Source organism: Varanus komodoensis, unplaced genomic scaffold (assembly GCF_004798865.1).
Source record: "Varanus komodoensis strain SLA01 unplaced genomic scaffold, ASM479886v1 scaffold42, whole genome shotgun sequence".
Lineage (NCBI taxonomy): Eukaryota > Metazoa > Chordata > Lepidosauria > Squamata > Varanidae > Varanus > Varanus komodoensis.
In genome coordinates, this window is record NW_025335972.1 from 4,040,488 (window position 1) to 4,047,254 (window position 6,767).

General features: G+C 51.6%; 1 protein-coding gene across 2 annotated transcripts in view; it reads right to left on the minus strand.

Moving 5' to 3' along the window:
- Positions 1-6,415, minus strand: part of S1PR2 (sphingosine-1-phosphate receptor 2) — a 74,205-nt gene extending 67,790 nt beyond the window's left edge. For both annotated transcript variants that reach the window (XM_044443684.1, XM_044443685.1), the window contains exon 1: positions 6,305-6,415. The gene's annotated coding sequence lies outside the window, so the exon portion shown is untranslated. The remainder of the gene's footprint in view (positions 1-6,304) is intronic.
- Between the last annotated feature and the right edge of the window lie 352 nt (positions 6,416-6,767).

Sequence of the window (6,767 nt, forward strand, 5' to 3'; positions counted from 1 at the left end):
AAAAGATGCTTGCTCCTGGGGAGGAAAGCTATGGCAAATCTAGACAGCATACTAAAAAGCAGAGACATCACCCTGCCGACAAAAGTGCATATAGTCAAGGCTATGGTTTTCCCAGTTGCAATGTATGGCTGTGAAAGTTGGACCATAAGGAAGGCTGAGTGCCGAAAAATTGAGGCCTTTGAACTGTGGTGCTGGAGAAGACTCCTGCGAGTCCCTTGGACTGCAAGGCGATCAAACCAGTCAGTCTTAGAGGAGATCAACCCTGACTGCTCTTTAGAAGGCCAGATAGTGAAGATGAAACTCAAATACTTTGGCCACCTAATGAGAAGGAAGGACTCAATGGAGAAGACCCAATGCTTGGAACAATTGAGGACAAAAGAAGAAGGGGACGGCAGAGGATGAGATGGCTAGATGGAGTAACTGAAGCCGTCGGTGTGAGCTTAGGTGGACTCTGGGGATGGTGGAAGACAGGAAGGCCTGGAGGAATGTTGTCCATGGGGTTGCGATGGGTCAAACATGACTTCGCGACTAGCAACAACACCTAGAAACTCTGGGGGTTTAACCTGCATGCATGCAGTCCCTTTCTTTGTCACATCAAGTAGCAATAAATAAAATGGAGATGGAAGGAGATCCTCCTTCCTATCATGAGTGGAAAAACTTGTAGAATTCAGGGTCACAAAATACAGTGATGGCTCTGAAAGGTGATTAGAGAGGCTCATGGAGGACAAGTCTATCAATGTCTGTTTGGCCATGGGGTTAAATGGTGCTTCCATGTTCAAAGACACACTGACCCTGCACAGCAGATGTTTTGAGCCATCCTTTGGGGAGATGTTGCCCTTGGGGCCAACTTGTAGGCCTCCAGGGGACAGCTGGCCAGCCACTGCTGGAAACAAGATGCTGTTCTATCTAGACCCATGTTCTGGTTTGGTGGAAATTTTTTCAAGCACTTATTTCCAGCCAGCAACAGCAGCATCCCTGTGGAAAATATCCAGCAAATACACTGGATGCTGCAGTGCCATTGCTCATGCTCCACTGTTTTGAAGAATGGCAAATGTTCTGCATGATCCAGGCTGGGCAACTGATGTCTCTCCAGATCTCCGGGAACTACAGTTCCTGTCTTCCATCATCACTGGATATAAAAGTTAGGGCTGACGGGATTTGCCATCCAATAAAACCTGGAGGGTCACATGTTGCCCACCCCTGTTCTCAGCATACGCACCAGTCTGTTCACCTCGCCATGGAATATGGACCTCATCCTATGGAGAAGCAGAGACAGGAATACTTACTTGCAATAGTCCCCAGCCAGGTGTAGGTTCATTCAGACCCAGACATAAACATACAGCGCTACAACTCAAGGCACAGGAAGGTGAACAACTGGAGCTCCCTCATACCTGGTCCAACTAGGTGCAGAAACTCTTTCAGCTGAATTCCACTTTGGAGAAGCTCTCCAGGGCCAGAATCCAGGGATGGGTGAGGTCAAAGGCAAAACAGGTGCAGCCAAAATAGCTAATATTGTAGCTAAAGCCCTTGCTGCTAGGGACTAAGCCTTAGGAGAGATGTGCTGATCTTTAAGTATTGGGGAAGGAACTTTGCAAAAACCTGCTGGTGGGGAGGAAGAGACTGGGGCCAAGGGAAGAGGAGGCAGCCTTCTGAGGACTTCCAGATGAACCCTGCGATTCTATAGCTCAGGTCTAGCTAAGTGAGAGCCAGTGTGGTGTATGAGAGCCAGTGTGGCGTAGTGGTTAAGAGCATGGGACTGGGACTCAGACGATCTGGGTTCTAGTCCCCGCTCAGCCATGGAGCCAACTGGGTGACTTTGGGCCAGTCACAGACTCTCAGCCCAACCTACCTCACAGGGTTGTTGTTGTGGGAATAAGATGGAGGAGGAGATGTAAGCTGCCTTGAGCCCTTTGTAGAAAAAGGCAGGATATAAATCCAATAAATAAATAAGTGCTGCCTATGGTACCAAGGGTTGGGGGTCCCGTGACCCTCCAGATGTTATTGGCTTCTGCAACTCCCATCACCCCCAGACAACATGGACAGTGGTCAGGAAGCACGAGAGCTAGAGTCCCAACTTCTGCAGGGCTGTACAGGTTTCCCATCCCTGCACCCTACTTAGCATAGCAAAAGCTCTCCAGGGCCAGCGATGCTGGGTCCGGGCAGAGCCAGAGATGCTGAGGACTGAGGCCGAGGTCTTCTGCAGGTGCTTTGTCACCGTGTGGGGGCACTCTTGGATACTGTGCACATGACATTTCCAGGGTTATCTGGGTGCCCATAGCTGCAGAGAGTACCGGTGTTGATGTTTTACTGCCTGAAGCAAAGCCCAAAATGGTGCCTCTCACTCTGTAGGAATCATTCAGACAGCAGTTCCTGTCTCCATCTATTGCACCTACCCACCCAACCAGTGACGATGCCTGAAGCACCTCACTTCACAGTGCAGTATGGCAGGGCCAGCTCTGTTGGATTAGAGGTGGCTCTGATGAGTTCCAGCCCAGCAGTTCTTATGAGCCGGGAAGCAAAGGCTGGCTATAACACTGGGCACCCAAGGGGAGATCATTTCCCTGAAAACTACAGGTTGGCTTGTGCTAGAAGAAACAATGGTTATATCACCAAGAGAAGCTTTGTGGCCTGCTTGGTTCATTGGTGGTTAGATTTCCAAGTCAAGCCATGTACACTCCTGTTAAGTCTTTACTACAATCACACCACGGATTAAAATGGCAGAGACTGTGGTATACAGACAGTGAGGGTCCAGAGGTAAGTGCAAAAGGCAGTCCTGAGGATTGTGTGCACGAACTTTGGATCAGAACTCAAATCACTGATGGATCCTTGAATGCCTGGGGATTTGTGCACCTCCCCTTTGCATTTGATAGGCTCAGTGCAAAGAACAGTCAAGTCACCGTCATTATGGCCTGAGTTCCCTGAATGCAAAATGCTGCCTTGTCTGTAAGGATGGGAACAAATTTGTCCCAAGCAGACAAATCACTTCCCACACGTCTTGGGCAGAAGACAGCCCTTCAGTGGCACAGCAGTTTGCTTTTGCGGCACAGGCCCTCTGCATGAATGTCCCCACAGTCACACCCCAAGGGGATCCAAAAAGGCAGGCAGCGCTGGGGATGCCTACCATCAGCTCAGTCCCAGCAATGTTCATCTGAGGGGCAGTCTTTTGCCAAGCGAATGGGTCTTGATTGGCCATAGTGCATAACATTCCGTCTCCACAGCTGTGATGATTGCAGCTAAGCTCAGAGAGAACAGGGAAGTTGCAGGGAGCGAATTGCCAGATAACGTCAGCATTTTTGCTAATCAAAACATGAGGGCTCATCACCTGGGGACCTGGATGTGTTAAAAGAATATAAGCTTTGGATGAATGCAGAATTTCCCCTTTCCAAAATCCATTTTGAGCTGTGTTCTGAGGCACAGCTGTCTCTAGCAGCTTTGCAGAACAGCCCACAGGCCTGAGTGCAACAGGCGATGCCAAAGGGGGAAACTTGTCCCTTTGTTCAAGGTGCCTGAAGGAGATGAGCAAATGGTGCCCTCAAGGCGTGAGGATGCTCAGGATCAAATTCCCTTGGCACCTGAGGTGGAATATCACACAAGTATCTTCTCCCACTCTAATCACAAAAATGCTACAAGGATAGTGCACTGATGAGCCAGAACGTGTCACTGCTCTCGTACCACCCCTCAGATCAGCTACCTGAAACAGCTGCCTCGCTAGCCCTTCTCTTCATGCAGCCTGCTCTCCTAATGTCAGGGGATTCAGGCTTCATGAACAGATTTGTCTGCTTTGAATGAGTCTCTATTTTTATTGCCCACACTTAGATACGCTTCTTGTTCTACACTCATTTTGGAAGTTCCCCTTAGCCAGACCAGGACTACAAAGCCACTTTGTGCAGCAGAGATGGTATCTGCTGTTTTTTTGTTTTTACAGAGTGCAACCTTTTGTTTTGCCTGATTTCAATAAATGCCCTGCTTCTTACACCTCAAGAGGAAAATGAAACACCGTGCTCAGTGGTGCTTTTAGACAGAGGGCGTCTAGTGCTACACTCAAAAAGCATCTGTGCAGTGACTTTTCCCTCAACAGATAGTCTGCATTATGAAAAAAGGACGCAGAAGCAGTGGGAAGACATAGGAGGGCTGCAAGTGGGAAGCACTGATATCTGGACCACCTGTAAAATTCTGGGATGCGGCAGGGTGACGCTGCAAAGAAGGCTTTCATTGTGCAATTATCCTGCTTTGTCCACAGACAATTATGTGCTCCATTTGCAGCCTTCCCAGTTTCCTACTGCTTCTCCCCTCTTTTCTGAGCTGAAAAATCAGTTTAGGGTGATGGAAAGATGGAGACTTTGCTCAATGGGTTTGCTTCTGTAACATCAAGAGTTCTCCATAGGGAAACACTGGCCACCATAGTGAGGAGGGCAAAAGCTATCCTTCAGCCGGACAATGGCTGGTCATGCCCTTCAGCATTAGGGATCCTATTGGAGATGTCAATCTCTCTCTGTGGCCTGAGCACTCGGACACTTTCCAATCCCCTGTGCTCATGGTCGCAGTGAAACAAATTTTACACTGACTTAGTTCACATGACACAGCAACCCACTGTGGGCCACCAGCTTGGGGGGGGGGTTGCTGTGTTGTCTGAACCTCTCTACTTCCTGTAGGGTGGTGACAAGTCACCCTGACAACCCAGCAATTGGTTGTGCCCTCCAAACCAGGGAAAACAAGTTCCGTGTGGGTTGCTGGGATCAGCTAGCAAATACCCAGCAAGTAGGGCAAAATTCCTGTCACCCTTTGCAATCTCATCTGTGTTGCTGGCAGTAATCACCAGTCAGTCCATGGATGTCCCAAGTGGTACTTTGGAGTAGCCATCACCAGTTCTCTACCCTTTTCAAAAGAGTTTTAGGAGGTCCCAAAAAATGGTACTTCTGCGCCCACAAGTTGTTTTTCAGTCAGTCTTCCAGCTGTCAGATATGTGCAGAGCCTCTTGTCTGTTTCAGCTGTCAGAGGGAGCTGCTGAAGTGGAGCAGATGACAAAGAAAGTGGCAAGGCAAGACTGCGTGTAGGCTAATTCATGTGCAGTTGCCAGGGGCCAGCAACCAAACAGTCAACTTTAAAGCAATTGTAAGAAGGAAAGCAGCAGCAAAAGAAGGTACACCAAAAGGACAATAGCTCACCATTAACAAAGTGATGCTCTCTCTTTTAAGTGCTGCACTAACAGTTCTTAGTGCTCTTCTCCTTCCTTGAGCCATAAGGAAGCATCCGGGGAAGGACGCCTTTGCCCTCTCCCCAAGCACTTTACAATCTTTTTAATTTCACAGTGTTTGTAGTTTTTGCAGCACTTGAAAATGGTGGCTCAAAGTAAAGCTATGTTCTGCTGATTATATTTATCAAAAACAAATGACTGTAAATGGGAAGCATGCTTTAAAACTCATTCGTATACTTATCACATGAACCACCTGCAGAAGGTAAGGTTAAGGGCAGGGCATTTCTTTGTCCTGGCTCATTGCAGAAAGTACATCAGCAAACACCAAGTCACCAAGCTCAGCCCAGAGCCCCTTCAGCTTGGCGCCCTGGCCAAGTGACCAGTGTGTCCAGCCCTGTACCTAGAGCAGATCCACAGATTTCAAGGAGACTTAAGTTAATCACAACTGACTTAAATCCCATGGGTTTGAATTAATCTAAGTATGCGCAAGTCTGGTTCCAACCTCATGGCCAGTATTTACACAGTTCTGTAAAGCCTACCTTACACCTTGCAACCAAGCAATTAAAGTTATCCCTTTGCTGTTGGTTGTCGAAGGGGGTTGGCCGCAAGCACAACAGAGCTCCAGAGCAGAAGCAGGGAAGAAAAAGAGGAGGCAGAGGAGGCCGGGACTGGAAGAAAGGGTGGAAGAACGTCCAAGGGGAAGGAAGGAAGGATCCAGGCGTGAGGAAAAGAAGCGACTGGCAGAGCTCTGAAGAGAGAGGGGCAAAGGGAGGGAAGGAAGGAGGGGCTGGGAGGAAAACTGAAGACCACCCCGGACGGGACTGGAGGGCAGTTTGCAAGCGCGCAGCAGCGGCGCCGGTAGAGAAGAAGCCGCCTGACAAAGGAGAGGGGCGCTCCTTGACGGGCACGGCGAGCGAGCCGCGATCGGCTCACCGGACGGAGAGGAGGGTGCGCTGGGGAATCGCCATAGGCACGGGACGGAGAGTTGGGCAGGGGCCGGTGGGGGCGGCGGCGGGGCCTTCCACGCCTCCGCCAGGGCTGGCCGGGAAAGGCGAGCCTCTGTCCCGGGCGCGGGAGAGAGCCTCCCGCCGGGGGGCTCCGCAGACTCACCTCGCTGCTCCCGCAGGCGCCGGTCGCGACGGCGAGCGCGCAGCCCTCAACCCGCCGGGGCGGCGGCGGCAGGACGCGGCCGGGTCGAGCGCCGGAGCGGGCAGGCTGCCCCCATCGCCCCAGCCGTCGATGTGCTCCAGCTGTGCGCTCGGTGGAGCGGGAAGGAGGAGGCGCGCCCGCCGACAGCGCCGGTCCGGCTCCACTCCTCCAGCGGGTGGGGTGAGCGGGGGCGTCCCACCGCCCGCCCCCTCGCGAAAGTTGGCTCCCGGGCCAGGCTCTTCCACGGGCCGCGGCGCTCCTCCGGCAGGCCCTCTACCCGCACGGAGCGGCAACGCAGCGTGCGGCGCAGCGCGATTCTCGGCGCGCCCGCGATCCGGGAAGACAAAGCACGCGGAACTCAGGACGGGACGAGACGCTCTCCGCGCTTTCCCCGGCCCCATTGACCTTCCGCAAGCCTTTTGCA